Genomic DNA, 23,585 nt, shown 5'->3' on the forward strand with positions numbered 1-23,585 from the left:
ACCTGTTGCCTACCATATTAAGTTTAAAATCCTAATTTTAACGTTTAAAGCAATATATCAACTTGCACCGTCCTATATCTGCAATCTAGTTCCATTAAAGGAGAAATGTAAATACCAGCTTTGATCTTCTGAAGAACTACCATTGCAGTTGCCCATGGGAAAAACAAAGAAAACTCTGGGTGACAGATCATCCCAAATAGCTGTCCCTACGCTGTGGAACAGTCTGCCTGCAAGTGTCAGAGACATCGATAACTTTTTGGTTTTTAAACAAACAATAAAGACTTACATATTTAGGAAGGCTTTCGGCTGTTATAGTTAGATTGATTAATTTTAGATTGTAAATTTTAGGTATTCTTAAATATACTTTATTGTAATTATTACAAGTAGTTATAGTTGTAAGGCACATTTGATCATATTCAGATGTCAATTTGCGAATAATAAGAAATAAATAATATTCAATCCAATTTTAATTGGATTACAGCCATTGAAATGGTTTTTTTGAAAAATGAGAAATGCTTTCCATTATTTAAACTGTTCATAAAACGCCTTGTTTTTTTCTGAAATACATCTCAGAATAAAGAGATGAATGTCAGTGTAAAAGATGCTTATCAGATGATTCTGCTCGAGCCTGAGAAACAAAACTCGGCAATAGCCAGCATGCCAAAATCTGAAGTGGCAAAGGCAGTACCAGATGATGTGACGTTTGCCCCAATAGAACAAATGGAGTCAGCCGACCTCCATAACTTCTATAACTGCAAACATTAAAGCTGTTAAGAGCATTCTTAAAGGAAGAGGCCAGACGAAAGTTATCAGAGAAGAGAAGGATGCATCACAACTGGCTAGAAGAGAAAGATCTTGCATACTGCAAAACCTCAGGGATTTGGTGGTTGCTGTTCTCAGAAAACCAAGCCGTTTTCTGTTTTCTTGTTCAAAAACACAAGTCCCTTAATACCCAGAACATTGCTGCAGTATTTAGCAGCGGCCCAGGTACAAGATACTGGAAAGAGGCATTACGGGAACATGCAGCAACAAAGATGCACAAAGCTGCTATTGAACATTAACCAAGGGTGTCCCTGTTTCAATCACAATATGAAGAAAAGCAAGCTGTTTGCAACAATGTTGTTTTCAATGCCTTTGCTACCTTGTGCTGGCTCACTAAAGAGGCAGTGGCCAATGCTAAGTCCTTTTCATTGTTGAAGCTGTTTCATGTCGTGTGTGTAGATAAGATGCAATACTTTAACCACAAGTCGCCTGGTGCCATAAGAGAAATATTCCTGCACATTGGGACTGTATTGAGTTCCATCAAACATAAATCAAAGAAATCAGGGTTCTTTAGGCTGTTGATTAATGAGGTGACTGCTATTTCTGTCAAGGATTAATAAGAAAATTTAGTGTAGTTTTGGAACGCAACTTCCAGTAAGGAAAGAAATCAAGTTTCTGAGTGCAAATGATTTGCTAGCAGAATATGATTCTCTGAATGCAGAAACTATCTTCAACTGTCTTTTGACAGAACTAAATAACTGAATTGCCAGTGGATCATTTAATTGCCCTTTGCACCAATGGGGTATCAGTGATGACTGGGAAAAACAGTGGGGTTGCAGCAAAGCTGAAAGACCTAAACAGGAATCTTTTCAGCATCCATCGCATCTGTCAAAAGCAATCACTTTCTTGTTGCAACACAAATGAGGGCCTTGCCTATGTGCAAGAAGTGGAGAGGTGGCTCTTTCAGGTTATTGTACTTGATGTGGGTGTACAGGGAACTAATGATGACACCCAGTTATTCAATTCTGTTGAGGAAAAAGTAGAGAAAACCTCCAAAGCCTTGGAGCTGCCAGATTTTGATGCTAAGGGGGCTGATTACAGCTCTGACTTTGAGTTTTCATAAACTACAAAAAAGTGCTGTCAGTTTCACTCTTTATCTGTTTATAAGTTAAAGTTAACTTGTAACTGTAAGAAGGAAGGAGGTTCTGAGAAAAACAACAGTCTTTTGATGTAGCTATGTAGTACCATTCTTTTCCACTATAATTAGATTAAGTACACACCATTGCAAGATCTCTCTTCCAGATTGCAGGAAAATGTGCTTCTCCAAGACTTAACTTTAAAACTTTCCTAGGGAAAGCATGTTCCTGGACCCCCCTTGAAGTTCAGGCCTTGAGTCCTCAATTTTATAAGGTACCTGTCTACTCACAGGGCAGCGCCCTTCTACTTCAAAAGTTAATGAAAACCCTACGAGATAGCACCAGTCAAGCTCTCAAGATACTAGGATGGTCTAAGTTAGAAACTATCAAGAAAAGGAACAGGTCTATTTTGGTCTCCAAATGTCTCGATAATTTAGTGCTGCAGTATCTTTGGATTATTTCAGAAGAAACCATAGTTTCCATAGTTGCAATGCACAAAGACATGACGACATTCATCCTTCAAGACTAAGCCTTAGGAAGAGAACTTTTAGATACTCTGGAGCAATTTTATATCCCTCGTTACCTGAGATATACAAAAAGGCAGCCTCTTTGAAGGCTTTTGAGTGACTAGTGAGAAAGCACAATTTTACAAAGTGCCAATGTTTAAATATTTTCTATCTTGTAACATAGATCAGTTCTACATGCGTATTTGTTAGCTTTTTTTTATTATAAGTTCTTAGCCTACGAGTGTTTATTAGAATCCGATTATAAATATTGCAGCTTTTTTTTTTAGTTTCTCTTAGACCACAAGTTTTTAGACTACAAGTGTGTATTGTAATTGATTATAATATTGTGATGATTTTAGGTATATTCAGCACCCCTATGGACGACTGCCTCATCGCTGAATGTGCCACCCTGTTATAAATAAAGTTCACTCGTTCACTACTGACGGACAACAAACCTCTTTCGAGCATGTTTGATCCCTTGTCTAGTAATATTCAACATATTTCAGGAAAGGCTAACACAGCAGATTCACTATCTCAATCACCTTTGACGTGTGATAACAGCTTCAATAGTGGTACTGTTTGTGAGAACAATGTGCAATTTGTGTACACTCATACACCCACCGTGGCTTCTTGTGCTACTGGGTACCTGATTAGCACACCCATGGCTTACAAGACTGATCACTTGGGAGGGAAGTGCTTCTCTCAATTGACTTATTTTATGGATGACTTGAATTGGTAGAATCCCAATCAAACTTCGACTTCAGGTAAGTCTCATTTCATTTTTGATTTATTTTTAAAAAGTATTTCATTGTTTGCAAAGAATAAGCATGACAGAGTTACGAGTACTCTGTGTACTGTGGTCCTATTGCTTGCTTGTCAAAAGTGAAGAAGAACTGATTTACATTAAATGATCCAAAAGAATTGCCACAATAAGAAATTTCTTCACACTTAGACCCTGTTATCATACAGACAAATCACACTGAACTGTGTGGATTTATTTGATAGCTGGTTGTTGCTAAGGAGTTCCATCTGGTTGCAACCCAAGAGCACACTGAGCATGATGCTGTGACTACTGCAGTGGCTGATGCTGTTAAACCAACTGCAATGTCTACCTTGTTTGCAGATGTCTATATAATCAACGTACAAAAAGCAAAGTCAAATGAGGATATCTGTGAGGCAGAAGTTTCACTCTACCAGAAAGAGCCTTCGATACATGCCAGTGAGAATCCCCCCACTTAGTGAAGTTAATATTAATACAGTGTATGAGTTTCCATCATTGGCTCTTGTTGCAAAGAAGTACTTATGCACTCCAACAACATCTGTCCCAACTGAAAGTGTAGACAAGCTGGAAACCAAACCAGTAAAACCATACAAAAAGGCATACATTGCTATAGACTGATAAACTATGTGCCCCATGGCTACTTATAGAAGTGACTGTGAATACATGAAAAACAAATATGTGAAAGGCAGATAAAGAAGTGAATATGAAAGCCGTCTTCACAGAAATGAACACCACTACATTATGTTCACACCAACAAAATGATCAGCTCCCAGTTGTCTCGTTAGCTCAGTTGGTAGAGCATTGCACCGGTATCACAAACGTCATGGGTTTAGATCCTGTACAGGCCTAAGCTTTTTTCAGGCCTTATTTTAATTACTGCTCAAAAGGTGTTAATTACTACAAAGATAGCTTACATATTCAGTTGTAGAAGTGTTATTTATAGAATATTGATAGAATAATGGTACTTATTGTAGTTTTGCATGCTTTAAGATTTTTCTTGAACTTCTACATTTTTTATTTTGTTGTTAAAAACAAACACGTCCAACTACAGTTTGATTGTTTGAGTGTTTGTTCGACATTTTATTCAGTTTTACCCCAAACTGTTTAAATTCTACTGCAGTGTTCCAGTGCTCATGAATCTACTACAACACTAACAACAGTGATGTCTTTTAAACATTTTATTGTATTTAGTTTCTCAATAAACGGATTAAATTCCACTGCATTGTGTTTCACAGTATCCGAATAAGAATAACTAAGAAGATCGAATTAGTTGTCATACAATACGTTATATGACAACTAATTCTTTCTTCTTAGTTTTTCTAATTCTTTTAGTATTTGTTTTAAATATAAAATATCAGAACTATTGCAATACTTCTGCAAGGCTACCTCCACTATCACAATACTATCACAATATCATTGACACCTATTGCAGAAGTTAAAATTTCCTCAATAGTCACCCTCTCAATTGGCAAGGACTCTCTTCAATGCTTAACCTACAGTACAAGAGCCAGGTAAAAACAGCAAAACTACTGCTACCTGATATAGGGTCAACCACCTTCAAGCCAACCTCAGCAAATACCAAGTAATGGTAATGTCAAGAGATAGCAATCAAAGTGGAAATTCATAATAAAACTATACTCCATGCAGAACCTAGAGCTCCTTGGAACAACACTGGACAGCGGACACAACTTCTCAGACCAGATTGCTACCAACAGCAAGGATACCAGCAGAATGATAAGGGTGCTGATGAGACCACAGAAATTAACACCAACCAAGGTAAAACTTCAGGCTTACAGGACAGCAGTTCTTCCCTTACAGTACAATAGCACTGAGTAGCACCTCTACAGAGCTAGTGACAAGAACAAAATAAAAACAAATTAACTAAACAGGTCATAGCTATAGGGTAGTCCACTTTGATTGGAACTACCCCTATAAAGAACCTCTTAGGAGGGCAAAGCTCAGAGTCCTTCTTAATAGGTACTTACAGGTCAATATAGCCTATTTTAACCTGCCCACTTTAAAACTGTGAAGCATGGGAGAAGGTTACTAAAGGTACTTTGGATCCTATTTAGGGTCAAAACACAAGATGCACACCTACCAACCTTGTGTAGTTTCATGAAAGGCATTAGAAAAAAAGGAACCTGAGGAGCTTGCCAATTAATTCTAGTCTCAGCAGCTACTCATTAATGCATATGCTAGACTCCATATTTGTTAATTTTCATATTCCACAGAATTTCCATAAAAGTTCAAGTTTTTGTTATAATTTCTACATATTATTATGTACATTTTTCAATTATGGTTGTATATATGGGTCTCCCCAATTAGTTAAGCTTTATGCTCAGCTATAAGACTGAGACTCAAATAGAGTTATTATTATAATTATTATTACTAACTACTTTCTAAACCTTTTGTTTATCAGTTATGCATAGATACATGATATATTGCAACCAGTCCCAATGTATGCTCATATCTTAAACTTTGCTGATATGGTATCCAATACAGTATAGGACACTAAGTAGTTTCAAGAAAGGCATTAGAAAAAAGGACACTGGGGAGCTTGCCAATTAGTTTTAGTTTTAACTACTCATTAACGCATCTGCTAGACTCCAACTAGACTACAAGTTGCCCCCGTAGGGCTTTGGCCCCAAGGCCAAAACCCAAAGAGGCATTATAGTGGTCCCCATGTGATATATAGATTGAGCCAAGCCTAAAAGGGGAGCTCTTGTTAGTTTATTGGAATGATATCAGAATCAATTTGAAAGCAATCATAAACCAAAAAGGATCTCTAAAAATATTTTGGACTTTGTCTTGTGCTGATTTTTATTGGCCAGAATTCCATGAACTCTTTGATCCTGTGAAAAAACTATCTGATACACAAAGAAGAGAAAATGTAATTAATAACCATCATTTAATTTACTTGACTGGTTATTCACTAGGCATACTGAAGCATTTGTCAAATACTGGCTAAAAAAAACTCTTGGTACAACTTGGCACTAGTTTAGGTATGAATATGCTGTTCAGAGAGAAACAATCCATTGTCATGGTGTTACAAAAACTTAAAAGTGATCCAGATCTTTTTGCCCAATCTCAAAAAGCACCAAAGGGTTACCTCACAAGCAAATCATTGGAAACTAGTGGCCCACACAGCTTTTCAGAGGAGGAGCCATTGCAAAAGAAATGGTTAATTAAACAAGGCAACAAAGCACAAACTGCTATTTGTAACTTTGCAGTTTACCTTATGTCAACCCAGCATCCTCATAATCCTGATCATACTGATTGGATAAAGCCAACACTTCCTCTATGCAAAAAGCATCATGAAGATGTCTAACAGGAAGAACTGGATGAAGATTATAAAAACTTTCTAAATTTAATTCAAAGGCATACACAATGTTCAACTGCTCTATTGTATGCATAAGAAACAACAGAGTGACACATACTCTTGTAGATTTGGCTTTCCAAAAGATTGCTGTGAAAAAACTCATTTAGAATTTAAAGAAATTCACACTAAAGATGAAACAATGAAACACACGGTAAAAGAAGTCACAAAACGAAATGATACTCATCTCAGTAATCATCAGCGCTTCCAGTTACAAGGTTGGAGAGCAAACTGCAACATACAGGTCATTATAGACTACCATTCTTGCTTAGAGTAAATTGCCAAATATGCCTCTAAGGGTGAGAAAATATTATCAGTTGATAGAGATGTTTTTATTTCAATGCTGAATGAAACCTCATGTGTCAGTGATAATAGTGGAATTATCAAAAGTTAGTGATGAAAGCTGTTGGACAAAGAGATATGGGTATTCAAGAAGTTATGCACTAACTCCTTTCAATAAAATTTGTGAGTTCATCATTCCAGGTAATTAACCCTTCCCTGATTGGTTTGTGAAAAATTACAGTTGAAACAATTCACTTAAAACAGAACCATCCCTTCTTGACTTGCTTGCAAGTAGAAAGGTGAATGAATGTGATTTTCCTGGCATATCAGCATTGAATTTTGTACAATTTGCATCTAACTTCTGTAAGGGTAAACATGGTGTAACACAAGAAAATTATCTATTGAAATTAAAACATACCCAAGTTATCCATCAAATCCAAAAAGACCTTCATATGATTTGTTCTGTAAAAACCAGTTACTGAAGCATAAACCTTGGCATACTTTCATGAACAATTCTTGGGGAGACCAAGATGGGTCTGATTCTGTTTACATTCAGGAGTAGCATTCTTTTCTAAAGAAAACTGAAGCAAAAATACTCGTTCCAAATTGGTCTATTCAGCTAGATTTCATTTCACAACACATTAAACACACTATTTTAAATGAAGATGATGTAAATGAGAGACAAACTGGTGAGAGAGAAAAATGGATGTGTCTTGCTGACCTTACATCAAACTGTGATTCAAAAAATGACAAAACTACTACTGTTCCAGATGAATACTGGAAAATGGGTTGAGCAAAATACACATCACAAGATTGGAGATATACCTTATTGGATTAGTAATCAGAAAGGACCGAGAAGGAGAAACTTAGATGTTAAGGACAGAGATCTAGAAATAGAGAAGGGTCAAGCAGGGCTTCCCTAGACTCAACAGCTATATATATATATATATATACTGATATATATTCCCGGCCTCTAAAATTAAAAAATTTCAGTTTAAAAAAAAAAAAACCCTATATATATATATAGGGTTTTTTTTATATATATATAGGGTTTTTTTTTTTTTTTTTTTTTAAACTGAAAATTTTGAATTTTAGAGGCCGGGAACATGTCTTTTTTTAACAGGAAAAATAGTTCAACTGTTTAGATAACACTAGTTAAATCTTCTACCTCGTGTTGTACATCGATAGATAAGTCAGACCCTGGTGGATTAGCATGAAGTCTTTTACTTAAACTGTAAGAAAGTAAGAAACACATATTTAATGATGTAAAATTGTTGCTTTTATTTGAGTTCGTCTTTTTAACAGAATGTATTTTTGTAAATATCGTTTGTAAATGAGTAAATAAAGGAATGCTATGTCTAAAGTATAATTAAATGACAAAAATACACGAGATTTTTTATTTTTAAGCAATCAGAAAGGTGTTTTTTCATAGGGAAGTAAAAATACTAATGATTATCAGTGGAATAGTTGGGTCTGGAAAAAGCTATGTAATAGATTCAATCAGTGATTTGCAAAAGAATTCATTCAAAGTCTCCACCTTCTTTGGAATTGAAGCATTTAATGTTGCATTCAATCTAATAACTGCCTATAAAAAGAGAGAAAAATGGCCCATTAAAGTCGTCAGCATTGTCAAAATTGCAAAATAACTTAAATGGTGTTCAATATCTATTTAATGATTAATTTTCAGTAATTGGGCCAAAAAATGTTCTCTTGGATAAAAAGAAGATGGAAAGAAGCAAATGGCCTAAATACACACCCTTTTGGAGGATTATTAGTGATATTAGTAATATTGGTTGGAGATGTTGCTCAACTTCCTCCAGTAACAGACCAGGTCCTTCACCAAAACAAGCCAAAAAAATGACATGGCTGTTGAGAGTTACTCAAGTTTCAAACAGTTGTCAAGTTGCATGAAAATGTTAGAGCTGAGGGCAATGACAGTAAACAAAACTTATTTAGGCAACTACATATGTGAGTAAGAGATGGTCACTCATCTTTAGAAGATTGGGAATTACTTTTATCAAGAAACCCTATTAAAGTTGAAAACTTGCAAAATTTTGAAAATTGTTCTGTAAAACTTTCATTTGGAAATGAGAAAGTTGCCAGAGATCTGCCAATAATCCAAGGCATATAGATGCTTAACATAACAACAACCAAGCAAAAAGTTTAAGTGCAGAAGACATGGGAGGCTTAAAGCCTAGAATTTACCTGTCAAAAAATGCTGGAGTTATGCTTACATGCAATCTGTGGACTGAAGTAGGTCTTTGTAATGGTGAAGTTAGAACAGTTCTTGATGTAATTAATACTGATGGATGTAAACCACCAACTTTGCCAGTTGTAATCATTGTTCAGTTTGATGAGAAGGATTATTCAAGACCAAGTTTTTGTACTGACATTCTAAACTGTGTTCCATTGTATCGAGTGACAAATTGCTCTGATGCTCTCAGACTAAAATTGGAAAGGCAGCAGTACCCTCTTAAGCTTGCATGATCAATAACCATTCATAAAGCACAAGGTCTTACACTAAATGATGTATGGATAGATTTAGGTCCTTCTGAAAGAGCAGCAAGACTTACATACACATTAACCAGATTTTGTGAAATTTTTAATCTTGTTATAGAACCAGTGACCTTTGATGGACTGAAATCCCTTATAAAAACTTCAAATTATAAATTCAAGGTGTTAGAGAAAACAAGACTAAATAATTTGAGCAAAACACAGTAGCATCTTTAAGGCAATGATATATGGAGTGTGTTCCTCCCCATTGTCCCCTGCATCACTGTCTAAAACAGGTGGGTGGCACAAGTTAGTAAAACTGAAATAACACAATTTTGTATGCAAATGATGGGGAAAAAAATCTTGGCATCTACCATGGATTGTTATAGCAACTGCTGACAAATCAACACAATTTACAACACTTCACAATGGAAATCTCCAATCAACTGCAAAAAAAAAAATCTGTTTTCTACAGCATAAGCATGTCTTTATGTTCTCCATTTCATACACGTCCCCTTGACACTTACAGACATCTCTTCTAATATCAAGTCTTCATTGACAACTGTACATACAACATGTCACTACAGACCAACAAAGCAAAGCAAGTTCTAACCTCTATTTTGATGTAACCGTTCAAATTTCAATTGATAAGTTCAAGGTGGTTTGAGTAATGCACCAAAGAGGAGAAGGGTCGAAACGTCAGCTATTTGTTGACAAGTTGCATAACCAACCTGTCAAGCTATCAAACCTTCAGTCAGCATCTTCCAGAGCAATATTCTTCAACAAATGCACATCAATTGAAAACATTCCATTCCCCAAAGTCAACCTCAGATTCTCTCTAAAACAAGCATGTGAAGTCACCAAGATTGACACACCAGACATAAAATGTTTCCTTTCCCAGAATCAAAATAAATATTTATGACTGTTGCCATTCACATAGCAACAAGAGAAAATTAGGATAGCATTCTTATGCACAATCAATTAATGTCAGTAAGAATGTTACAGTTCACTGTTTTTACATATTGTTGGAAATTGTTTCACAGCAAAGAATATCATAAGAGTTTCAAGTACCAAATTGTACAACTCAAAATGTTTCAGTCAATAAAATATCACCTTTTCCAGCTACTTAACTAAAGTTTAGTCACAAAAATGTACCATTTGCCAGTACTTTACTAATACAAATATCTTGATCATTTTGTTGCCATTTTCACTTCACAACAACAGATGTATACAACACTTTTGTTAGTAACAATGTTGCAGTTAAAATTTTTTTTCAATATGGTAGGAAACATTTCATCATTTCCTCACAACAAGAATATAAATATAGTTTCATATGATGTTTCAAAAAAATGCTACAGTTAAGAAACATCATTCTTTTACAATAAAATTAAGCTATCATCAAACTGAAATTTAAAATTTCAAAAGAAGCTCAGTGGTTTGATTTCTTTTAAAATTTACTATAGTATCTCTAGAATGCACACCTAGAAAAAGGTGATTTTTGTAGCAAAAAAACTTGTTATCTTGAGAACAAGGTTTGTTTCTCATGTTTTTTGTGTAAATATTTAGTAGTTTTTGAACAACTGATTAAATTGTGCAGTAATGTGAATGTGTGGTTCATGGCTGATTTGCCTCGGGCAGGAGGGGGGTCCCTTGCACATGACTCCCTTGGGCAGGAAAGGGTTAAGAAGAAACTGTCTGGAAAAACCCATAGTGAAAGGTTACAACTTTTATAAGTCTGGTAAAGTACTTGGGTTATATAGCAAAAGTGAGAATGGACTGTTCTTCATCAAAAGCCAAGTATTACCTTCACATTCCAAGGTTGGACCAGCATATACTGTAAAAATCATGATAGGCTCCATACTCTTAAATTCAGAGAGTATTTTGCCCTTGTCCAACTGGGAATGATAGATGCTGTAACCACCTAGCTGCCACTTTATTTGGTATGGAAGACATCTTCAACAAATCAGCCAACAATAAACAGACTCTAAGTGACCAGCTTCCTTGCATATCAAAACCATGTACTTGGAATGTCTCAAGTAAGAGAAAGCATGAACCAACAGTTATTTAAGAAGTTAAGTTTGAAAAGCATGTTTATGGTAAAAAAAGGAAAGATGACAAGGCTTCAACTAACATTTCTCCTAGTGAACTGGGTGCTTCTCACAAACAACAGCACAGTACAGATTTCAAATTTATTTTTGAAAAGATTAAAAACATGGAAGAAAAGACAGGAAAAAAAATTGGACTCTCTTGTATCATTCCACATGCCCTTTCTCAAAATGCTATACCTCTGGATGAAGTTGAAAGCACTGACAGTGAGATGCCATCTAAGTGGGATATAGTATCCCCTACTAAGCGTGCTCCACTTTCAATGATAGACATAAAGCAAAGGACACTCAGATCCAGAGAGAGGTTATATAACTCTGTCAAGGAAAAGAAATGTAACTGCCGAGGAAACAAAAGGTCAACATGAAACAAGAACATGGTTTGATGTACCAAAACCATGCAGAACTGCTTCGTGCAACAGATGTTTGTTAAAGCCAACAACAAGCCCAACTAAAGCTGTTTCAGAGGTGCTTTTTTATTCTAAGCAAGTACAAACTAAAGCCATTAGAGATGGTATTGAATCAGAATCAAGTATCAACCAAACATTTGAAAATGAGACTGTCCAGAAGGTACACAAGTCAGGTTTTTTTCTATTAGGTGACTGTGTCTCCTGAGAGAGTCATGAATGACAGCCAGATTGTTGATGTCAAGAAGATTGTATTGAAGGAGGGAGAGTCTCTTAATGATGGAATGAGTAGGTTTAGAATTTACAAGAAAAATGGCAGTAAATTGAGAATCAACAAGAATCATAAATATTATTACCAGATACAACAGGGCAATTCCACTGTCATGGACGTTACATTCAGACTCAGTTTTGAAACTTTAATTTGACACAGACAAAGGATAAATAAGGAGTTGTCCAGTTTTCCATTGATGAACATGTTTGTGCCTACTGACATATTATCAAGTGCATTAGCATTAAGTCAAAATTCCTGTGAAGCATCAGGGTTTTTAATATGAACTGTTCCAAATATCTGCAGTTAAGTGGTTGTGTGAACTAAAAAAGCTTTATTTCATTTAAACTGACATTCACAGTTTTACCAGGCTACTTGAACTTCAGCATCAAAGATGTTACAACCAATGTTGCGGACATTACATTGTGTGAATTATTGTTAAGTATAGAAGATAAATCAGCTATTCTATATTGTTCTTGGTCACAACATGGTTTTTACATGAAATACCACCTACATTTGAGCATGCTCGATCTTTGCATTCTGAGCCAGCAACCATCTGCTGGTCCATAAGGTCCTTTCCTGGAAAACACATGTATACCTGAGCCTTTTTTGAAATCATAAATCTAAAAAAATGCCTTTAACTGGAGTGGAAGAAGCAAAAGTAACAGAAAACTCGAAGCAAATGCAGAGATGTATGGAGCATACAAAGAGAAAGAAAGAGTTTGGAAAAGGGAAAGTAGAATGAAAGCTCCCAGTCCAAGGAAAGCTGTTGCAGAGAGAAGGAAATGTAGGGAAAGAGTGAGATTACACAGGCTAAGAAAAAAGTTGTCCACCTCACAAGATGCTAATGGCACTGATCTAGAATTTGCATACAAATCTCCCCAAGCTTCAGGTAAAGCAGTACACAAAGATTCCCCCTTTCTTCCAAACAGCCCAAGGAAACAAAAAGCAGTTATTACAAAGATTGCAAAGTCAAGTGGACTTTCTGTATCAAGTAAACACTAGAAGTCAAATGGTAACACATGCATTGCCAAGTCCACAGTAGATTCTGTTCAAGAATTCTACTTCCATGATTCTTTTTCTCATCAAGCACCAAGATGCAGAGACTTTGTGATTGTTAAAGAGAATGGAAAGAAGTCTAAGCTCTAAAAGAGGCCCTTAATATGGTCATTGAAAGAGACATTTGGAATGTTTCAAAAGGAAAAATCCCATGTCAAAATGGGGTTCAGTAAATTCTACTCTTTGAGGCCAAAAAATGTTTTGCTGCAAGCAGCCATGCCACAACAAGTTTGCCTCTGCCAGTACCATGACAATGTGAAGATGCTCTGTGAATATATTTTGAATGCAAAGTACCAAGTTTTCTTTGGTATTCTGGGTCATTTGTTGATCACTTTGTCTGTGACAGCACTAAAGAAAAATGTACGATGAACAAATGTGATAAATGCCCTGCCTGGCTTGACATTGTCATGAAAGATGCTCTTTTTGATGAAGTTGTGCAGTGGCAACAGTGGGAAAGAGTGTCTCATCCAGTTCAGTCAAAACAAGGCAAGTTGAAAGTGGTAAAGAAGATGGAGAAAGTGATCGAAGAGGGAACTGTTGAAGAAGCCTTACATTGTCTTCAACATAAAATACCTTCTTTCTTGGAGCATGTATTTGTAAAGAGAAAACAAGCTGCATTTTTTGAAGAGTGCAAAGCACAGCTGCAACCAGATGAAGCAGTTGTCCGGGTTGACTTTGCTGAAAATTACACCTGTCAGCACCAAGATTAAATTCAAGCAGCCCGTTGGAGTCAACAAAAAGTTACACTCTTTACTGTTGCAATTTGGGCCAAAGGTTCTGCCAACAATACAGCGTGCAATTTGTATGTTTTAGCGAGTGATGACCTCAGCCATGACAAGAAATCAGTGGCTTTTTTTATGAATACTGTGGTTAACAATTTTGTCAGGAAAAGTTTTCCACAGGTCTGAGTTGTCAACATCTTTTCTGATGGGCCCAGCTCCCAATTTAAAAACAAGTTCATGGCTGGCTTCTACCACACTCTTCAGAAGAAGGGGTTAAGAATTAAGTGGCCCTTTTTTGCCACTTCCCATGGTAAAGGAGTGATTGATGGCTTGGGAGGAACTGTGAAAAGGATGGTGTGGGGTGCAATGTCCACGAGGAAAGTGTCAAATGTGCAAGATGCAGTGACCTTTGCAAAGATCACAGCACAATTTTGAAAGTCAGTCAACATTCAACTATGTCTTAAGAAAGACATTGATGATTACAGCAACCACTGAGAACTGGACAAGTGCTTTGAACAAGCCACACCTATCCCGGAAATTAGCAAGATCCACTGCATAGAGCCAGCAATGAAGGGTAAACTACATCACCACCTTTACTCAAGTCAGCCATCTACCATTCATGAGACTGAACAATCAAGTGATGGTGAAGAAACCCATGGTGTTACCTCAGTCATTGAAACAACCATCAGTTCCAGTAACAGCAGTGTAGATGAAGAGAGTCATGATGATATATGTTGCAGCAATGATACTGATTTTGTCAATGATGATGGGAATGACACTCCTTTATGTACACATGCTCCATCACCAGCTGAGACAACTACGACATAAAGAGGAGAGCAATATCCAGATTCAGTTAGGCTTGCCTCACAACATCAGAGCACTTGTTAATAACCAATGCACTGAATTCCAAGTTCCTCCCTACAGCGGTCCACTAGCTGAGCTGATTGTTAGCAAAAGCATTGATTTTGAGGGTGATCCTTTAATTAATGCTCGTGACTTACAAGAGTTGGAAGGAAAAGCCACAAATGATGAAGCAAAGTGGATTACAAACTTTATTGTTGACTCATATTTACAGCTGGTTAAGACAACAAGTACTGAAAAGGGCCTTTGCATTGAAGTTTTTGGGTGGGAAAAATTTGAAAAAGCAGTGGAAAAGAAACACCTGAAAGATCTTCTGAAAGGCAAAGATGACAAGATGCAGTTTTCTTTCCCTGCAATGATATTCAGAGCAAACATTGGTTCGTTGGAGTGATGTTTCCCCAGGAAATGTGCATTGTGGTGCTTGACAGCCTGTCAGGGAAATTCATAAAGCCAACTGTGTTAAATGAGTGGAAAAGATGGTGTCACTTCTTGTGAAAGTTGACCAGTCGATTGACATCAACCAGTGGTCTTTCTTTTCAAAGAGGCCTGGTGAGATTCCACAACAGGACAATAATATGACTGTGGTATTTTCACTTGTCTGTATGCAAGATGTTTGGCCACCAGATGCCAAATGATCCCTAAAACTGAAGGTCCAACATACAGGCAACTACTGATCCAAGAATTGCACCAGAAAGGGCTATGCCCAATCCCACAACCAACTATTCAACCAGGGGAATAATATGCAGTTGATTACATAAAAAACTATTATTTTGGCTGAGTAATAGACAAAAATGACAGTTTTGTTCAATTCAAGTCCCTGCACAGAGTCAGCGCAACTACTTATCATTGGCCTAGGCGAGACGATATGGACAGATTCCACCTTTCAAATATTTTTGCTGGTCCTATTACTGTTCCTCACTTTATTAGCAGACCATTCAAATTCCAGCGCAACCAGCTGTGGAAAAACTCTTCGGAGTAATTAGGAAACATACAAGGGTTTCAAAGCTATGAGAAATGACTATGTTCATCAAATTTTGGTAGAACCTCTTCTATTCTTGAAATGTCAAAATAGTAACCTTGAAAGCTGTTGTTTGTTTCAAAATGTTTGTCAGGTGAAACTAAAGCATATCTAGAAGAACCTATGGACTTGTGGTGTAATATTTTGACTTTTTAAAACCATTTCAAGTGTTTTAACTTATGTTCAAGAAGTGTAACATCCACAATGTAACGTCCGGAATGAAGTTTTGCTGTCATTATTTTGAAAATGTTGCAGTTTACTAGAGATTCCTTTTTACTAAAGTGTTTCTACTGGATATCTAGCTGTGTGACAAGAATGTCTTTAAAATCTTTCACATAGTTATCTTAGGAAAGAAAAAGGATTGTTTAAATACTGTGGACATTACATAACATCCGCGATGGGACTTGCCTTTGTTATATCTACTTTAAAAGAAAGTTCAGGTGAAATTTATATCCCATATGTATTTACTCCATTAAAGGATTTTTCCTGATACAAGTGTTTGCAGCCCTTCATATTTTTGAGGTTTGATGTAGCAGGTTAAAATGTGCCCTCTTGCTCATTGTCTGTCATAAAAAAATAGACACTTACTTTGGAGACCCCCCCTGAATACATGGTTGTCACAAGGGAGCTGGAATTTATTTTTTCCGTGTGGTGTAACTTGTTAGCATTGTAGCACAGAGTATAATTTCAAGTTCAACTTGTTTTTAAAACCCTGGATTCTGACACCACTTGCGTGGAATTTCCCAACAACAGCTTTATTGTTCCAATAGAAGCACTTGCTATTTTATTGCTTAAAGTGAAAAAGGAAGTCACACAAAAAAATTCCTTTTGACACTGTATTTTGGGAGAATGTGCTACCAAAACTGAACAAATTCTATTTTGATAACATATTCCCTGAACTTGTTTATCCACATATTCTACATAGAGAATCAAGATGGAACAAAGACCTACAGTTTCCAAGGGTAACAGAAAGTTAAAAAGCAAGAGAAAGAAAATAAACAGGCCCAACTAAAGCTATTTCAGAAGTCTTAAAATTCCTTTTTGAATTGTTAATGTTAATACAGTAGTATTGCCTGGAATGATGGAGCTTTACTTAACTGGCCATTCCATTACCCCTCTTAAAATAATAGATAAACCTGCATGTATTGCTGTAGTGGTTTCTTCTGTGGGGATATTTATTACAGCAAGACCCATATCAAATAAACTCACTTTCAAAAGAACTGTATTTATAATGATTACAATCAAGGGTAGCACAATGTACTAACCAAAAAAGTACTCATGAATATCTTGCATTGTTCATTTGTACTCTGACCTGACATAAAAAAATATTCTTTTCCTCACATGTAGGAAACTAGCCAACAATCAGTGAAAGAAAATTTGAGAAACATGCAACCACAATACAAGCATCCGAAGCTATATCAGACATAGTTATTGGGAGTGGTCTGTCAAAGAAAATTAATGCCAGTTTTTCAGTCTCTCCATACACCTTTCCACATGTTCTCTCAAACTTGCTATCTTATTGTTTTTATCAGATTCTTCTTTTGTAAACTGTTTCTTTCCATTCATGGAATGAGGTAAGGTAAGCTTGGCCTCTACAGAGGCGAGTTCATCTTGTATTACAAACCCTGTGTCAGCCATAATAAGGTCTCCTTTGTCTAAATGTGTCAAGTACCTCCACTTCTTTACAATGTCAGGGTCACTAATAGATCCACAATACAGACCACCACAAAATGATACAACTCAACACAATTAGGGGTAATGCAAGATTTCATTGTTGTTCGAGACTCATAGCTTGAGTAGCATAATGATTTTTTATTCAGACTGGAAGGTGATTCCATCTGCAGTTCAGTGCAGTCAATTATGGAATAGAATGGTTTGAAAACAGGAGGCATGTAATACAAAACCTGTTCCTTGGATGGCCATTGAATGCATATGGGCTGAAGTTCATTTCTTATAAACTTAATCCAGGTCCTTCAAACAGTTAAAACAGTGAACACTGATACTCAAAACCTTTCAGCTAAATCCATTTCAAATAGCTCAAGTCTTAACCTCAATAATAGCATTGTAAATTCTTACCAGACAGTCAGCTTCTACTTGCTTCCTGGGTTCTTATATTGAGAAGCAAAGTGTGTCTTCCCATTGTCACTGTAACATAGATCTGCAGCCTTTACTTTCAACAAATCAAAACATAATAGCAAAGTCTCATATTTGGGAAAGCCAGTGAAAACAAAATATCCTTATTGCTGTGTTTAAAATCATCAATGTCAAATTTGGTTTTGTGCTTTTTTTATTGATGGCCTTCCTTAGTGATCCAATCTCTTGTTTTAAAGAAGCAATTTCATCCTTCAGATCTTGATTCATAGAGACCTACTTGACAAGCTTGGTCTTCAGAACAAACTTCAGTTTAGGAAGCTTGGTCTTTCTAAATTGTATTATCAGTGTTTACATCAACAGCATTATTTTCAAATTGCTCATGGTTCTCATATTCGATGCTGTCAACTATATAGTCTTTGTGTCAAGGTTTTGAGTGCTTGTTTCACCTTTTGGAGGCAGCTGCGATTTCTGTATAATACTACATTTCTTTGAGATGATATTGCAGGGAAATTAATTCATAGATCATAAGATTCTACTTTATTGTTGAAATGTAACCTGTTTTTATCGGCTATATTTTTATCTGTAAATTTTTTTCTTTTGCTTTGTAACTTGATATTTTAATATTCATGTATGGCAGAAGGGCCTCCAAGGGGGAGCTATGCAATAAAGTATGTATGTATGTATTGTGAATGAGATTATCTGGTTCAAACACCAAAAGTCCCAACTTGATAATAATTTGTGAGGTCATCTCCACAATTTGACTGTTCCAGAGCTGAAGGCATGGCTTCATCTCACCTTAGCAGAGGGCTTAGTGAAAAAACCCAACTACAAGTTTTACTGGTCTAGTAATTCAGGAATCAAAATTACATTGTTTCCCCACACAGAGTTGAGAGATTGCTACCTCCAAATTCTGCACTTTGTTGACACAATGCTCCAGGCCTGAGATAAACTTAGGAAAACCAGGCCATTTTTGAATGCCTTGCTGCCCAGATTTGCAATAATTTATGCACCATTGCAATAATTGTCTCTTGATGAGACTCTGATCGTATACAAGGGATGATTACAATTTAGGCAGTTTTTGCCTTTGAAAAGAAGTTGATTTGGGCTGAAAGGTTTTGTCATAGCAAATTCTGCAACTGGTTATGTCCTCTACACTACGATTTGCACTGGCAAGGAGGGTTCTGTGAGCGGCAGAGACTTGGTCATGCCTGTTGTTCTCTAGCTGATGAAACCCCATTTTCATAAGAGAGACAGATTGTTTGTTGACAACTGGTATACCAGAGTACCACTTTTTAAGGAGTTGGAAAGAAAAGGAATACTAGCTTGGGGTACTATGTGGAGAACCAGGAAATTCCTTCCAAAAGACATTGGTGATCCCAGCAACAAAATCAACAATCAGACCTCAGAGAGGAGAATCTCTCTTTCATCAAAGGCACAAGTTAGTTTATGTCACATGAAAAGACAAGAAGTTTGTCCACCTGCCGTCAACCATTCCTGAGGGCTTGTAAATTGGCAAGGTGGAAAGGAAAGTCAGATCTGCAGGATGGTGGCAACCAAAGACCTTTGCAAAGCCAAAAAGTAACTAAAATGTACAATTCTTATGAAAAGCTTACAAAAGAAAATATTTGGTACTACAATTTTTTTTTTCTTAATCATATACTTGAAGTAACAACTCTAAATACATACATGAGGTACAAGGGAGTTGGTAAAGAAGGCATAAGCCTTGCTTCTTTCAAAGAGAAACTAGTGGATCAGCTTATAGCAGGAAATTGTTTTGGAAGAGATACCAGTAACTTGTCAGTACATGCTACTCAGCGACCAGATATCAACTTCAATTGTGTAAAGCTAACCATCTGGTAAAAACTGACTCTCACAGAAGATGTAAGGTACACATACAACAAGTGGAAACAATCTATGAGTCTGCAATTTGCCAAGCGTGAATGTGTCTGGCACCTTCCTCTAGCCATACCACACATTGTAACAATATCTCTTTGATGATCCTGACAGCAATTATTCTGCTAGGAGACTCAAAGAGACCAAGGGCTGGAACAGGCAGACCTCCACAGAGGTGATCAAGATGAATATTTATGGCTCCTTGCATGCACAGTAAAGCCATGTTTCTTATGTTATTATAATAGAAGATTTAACTGAACCTTGTAATGAGAATGTAATCGTTAATTAATTTCTGGTCTATGTTATGTCATGAATGTCATGGTAACTGGGAGACCACGCTTTCCGTTTTTACGCTTTTCAACCTGTGTGTGTGTGTGTGTGTTGAATAAGCAACACAGTCATAAACTGTTTCTGCTTTCTTGTTCTACATCCAAACAACTTTACATGATGTCAGGACTGGCGAAATCCTCAACTCTACTAGTATTTCTTCCCAAGAAATCATAATGAGTTGCCTTTTGCCATAACCACGAACCTTGTGGTTATGGCCAGGAATAAACAAAGACACTGAGAACTGCTTAACCAAATGTGTTGTCTGTAACAGCCAGCCAGTGGAACAAACTAAAGAGCCAATGATCTGTCATGAGATACCAACCAGACCATGGGAGAAGATTGCAGTAGACCTGTTTGAGCTGAATGGTAGAGACTACATGATCACTGCTGATTACTTCTCTAGCTTCTTTGAAGTCGATAGTCTAACTACCAAGACAGCTGATGAAGTCATCAGGAAACTCAAAGCTCATTTAGCCAGACAAGGCATACCAGACCAACTTGTATCTGACAACAGACAGCCATTTGTGCCAGACAAGTTCGGTGAGTTTGCTAGCACTTACAGCTTTGAACACATGACAAGCTCCCCTACATGTGCCCAGTCAAATAGGAAAGTAGAAAACACAGTCATGACTGCTAAGTCTCTCCTCAAGAAGGTCCTATAGGACTTGACCCTTTCTTCTAGCCAAGTCTAGACGAGACCCATATCTAGCCCTGCTAGATTGGAGAAACCCTTCAACAGAAACCCTCAACTCTTCACCAGCACAGCATCTGTTTGGGAGGAGAACCAAGACTCTCCTACCCACCTCTAACCAACTACCGAAGCCAAAACTTCAGAAAAATGTTGAGGAGGAACTGGATGAGTTGCACCCAGGAGACAGAGTCTGTATCCAGCTGCAACGCTCTTAGCTAGGAAAGAAGAAGGAGTAGACTCCTGCAAAAGTTGAAGGAAAAGTTGACATCTGATTTTACCAGGTCCGACCAGAGGATGGATGAGTGTACACAAGAAACAGACTAGTAGTCCAACCCCCACTGTGTTTTGCAGACTGCTAGTCATAAACAGTGTACTGTTGAAAGTCAATGGACAGAACCAGTCATAAAGAGTGTATGGTCAAGAGTAAATGAACAAGGCTAGTCGCTTCTTTAGTTTATTTTATTTATTTTATCTTTATTTTGCATAAGACTGTGACATTGAGATATTTTTTTTTTTTGTAAGAAGGGGAGATGTAATAATATGGATGTAATCATTAATTCATTTCCGATCTATGTTACGTCACTAATGCCTTGATAACTGGGAGACCATGCTTTCTGTTTTTACGTTTTTCAACCTGTGTGTGTGTGCATTGAATAAACAACACAATTGTAAACTGTTTCTGCCTTCTTGTTCTACATCTGAACAACTTTACAAACCATGAACTTGTGTTTAAACTTTTTATGAAATTTAAGTTTACTATCCACTTCTACTCAAAAGATTTGCGTAATTTGTTACTGTTGGGAGCTTTAGACATGCCTTTACAGATATAGCACTTGATATTATAAAAAAATCTATGTTCCAAAAGAATTGTTATCATCCACAACTCAAAAAGTTTTGAACTGTTTTATTTGCATTTCTGAATTTCTCCCCTCCAATCCCCACAGGTTAATAAACACATCCAAAAGGAAAATAATTTTTTTACATTGCTGGAACTCTGTAAAAAACAAACTCCCTTGTTATCACTTCTACTGTCAAAGCAAAGCAAAAGTTGTAAGGCTTGATACCTCCCCCTACAAACAATCAGGCCAAGATGAATCACTACAAAATCAGTAGGAGGGGTTTGAATATTATTCATATCTTTAAATCTAAAACAAGCACTCACCTTAGTGAATTTTTTTCCACCCCAGCTTCAATTACGCCATATAAATTTCTGTCTTTATTCAACTTGAAAATTATTGAAAGGAATTGTACCTGACACCCGATCAATTCACCGGTCTTTTTTCACGATTTTGAGTTTACAAGAACATACTGCCTCAAATTTTAGTAATTAGTAACCACATATCCTTTCAGAGGACTTTTTGTGTGAAACTCAGGTAGCAGTCTTGCAAGCAGCAAATGGAAGATTTTGTGAAGAAACAATCAGTTAACAGTTGTCACAAAGGAGACTAATATTTAAGATCGTTTACCAAAATTCAACACACAAAACTCTGTTTGAAGCCATTTTATTATGATGGAAATAATGGACCAACGAGAGCGAAATTGTTTTTCATACAATTCTCCGGCGGGTGCTTTACCGAGGTAGCCAACTACTTCAAACGTTATTGAAAGCACTGTTCTCCCAACTAGAAGCTGTCATTTTATCTTTGGAAAGATAGTGTTTCTATAAAAAAGAACTAGACCACAATATTATTACAAAGAATGAGGAATTACCTCAAACTAACATATCCCTGGCGTTGTCATCCATATGGACTTGAATGAATGCTTGACGGGTTTCGGTTTCACAAAGCTGTGAAGGGTAAGCTGAAGGAATCACATACAACATTGACCAAAGAGGACATCACTAGTACTTAGGACCACCTTCCGCCTGAAGCATTAAATTCTGATAACGGCAAGTTCTCAAGTCTCTACACTTGTGAAGTTTGGGACAACATTAGCCAATCTGTTGGGTCAAATTAAACATACAATCAGATGGTCAGTTTTCGCCCTTTGAAAGCTATATCATAGCCATTGATAACTGTATCTTAGCTATCTCCTAGGTTTCCTTTGAAAAAATCAAAACCATTCCAATAATTTTACTTCATTTGGGATGTAGTTAGAACTGAGAGTAAGCCCGGTGAGTTTCAAACTGGGCTCGAAATTGCGCCCGTATCGAGCTCATTCGCAACTAAACATTTCGCTTTTACGTCTGAAATTCGACTGTTTGTCGCAATTTGCGACTGTCTTACGGCATAGCCAATAACATAATTAAATTTAACAGTCTTGTGTCTTACTTGTGACTAGTAGTGGTAGTGTTACCCAAAAAATTCGGTTGTGTCCTCGTGTACCGGTACACAAAGGAACGAAACATTAACGAATGCGTAACAACTCCATGTATGGATATGAAAACAATAAGAATTCCCCTGTGTACCGGTACACCAGGACAGCCCCAAAAATGCTTCCAAATTCTTATGGATGTCGATTTCACGCGCCTTTAATGCAGATTACCCCGTTCTCGAGCCCAGTGTTATTTTGCTTCCTTGTCAGCGGTATAGTTGCCAAATAATGACTTATTTGACCTACACATGACGTACTTACCCATGGCGACCATACCGCTGACAAGGAGTCAAAATGACCCTGGATTCGAGATTTATTTATCCAAGAAGTGTATCACGGGCGTACTATTGCAGAATATGTGTCGTGTAACGCACATAAAATGTCTCGAGACACGCAATCTTCACTGAAACTGATCACAAATTAACCGCCCTCCATCTCTTAGAATGAAAACAGTAACGAACCAAGAATGTCCTTTCTCGGCTTCAACGCGT

The 23,585-nt window shown here is 36.8% G+C and overlaps 1 long non-coding RNA gene and 2 pseudogenes across 3 annotated transcripts; 1 reads left to right on the plus strand and 2 right to left on the minus strand.

Moving 5' to 3' along the window:
• Positions 1 to 4,220: 4,220 nt before the first annotated feature.
• Positions 4,221 to 23,242, minus strand: LOC131785055 (uncharacterized). 3 transcript variants are annotated; one of them, XR_010718621.1, is made up of 6 exons: positions 23,052 to 23,242; positions 22,492 to 22,720; positions 8,012 to 8,075; positions 7,262 to 7,424; positions 6,421 to 6,854; positions 4,221 to 5,034 (listed from the first exon to the last, which is right to left on the minus strand). It is a non-coding gene; the product is annotated as an uncharacterized lncRNA (long non-coding RNA). The 3 variants fall into 3 exon arrangements; XR_010718620.1 differs by lacking the exon at positions 4,221 to 5,034 and adding an exon at positions 5,894 to 6,052; XR_009340254.2 differs by lacking the exon at positions 4,221 to 5,034 and having other exon boundaries at positions 5,894 to 6,854.
• LOC131785029 (uncharacterized) lies at positions 10,993 to 16,750 on the plus strand (annotated as a pseudogene).
• LOC136282821 (uncharacterized) lies at positions 17,125 to 17,911 on the minus strand (annotated as a pseudogene).
• Positions 23,243 to 23,585: the final 343 nt, after the last annotated feature.

This window comes from Pocillopora verrucosa, chromosome 8 (genome assembly GCF_036669915.1).
Source record: "Pocillopora verrucosa isolate sample1 chromosome 8, ASM3666991v2, whole genome shotgun sequence".
Classification (NCBI taxonomy): Eukaryota; Metazoa; Cnidaria; class Anthozoa; order Scleractinia; family Pocilloporidae; genus Pocillopora; species Pocillopora verrucosa.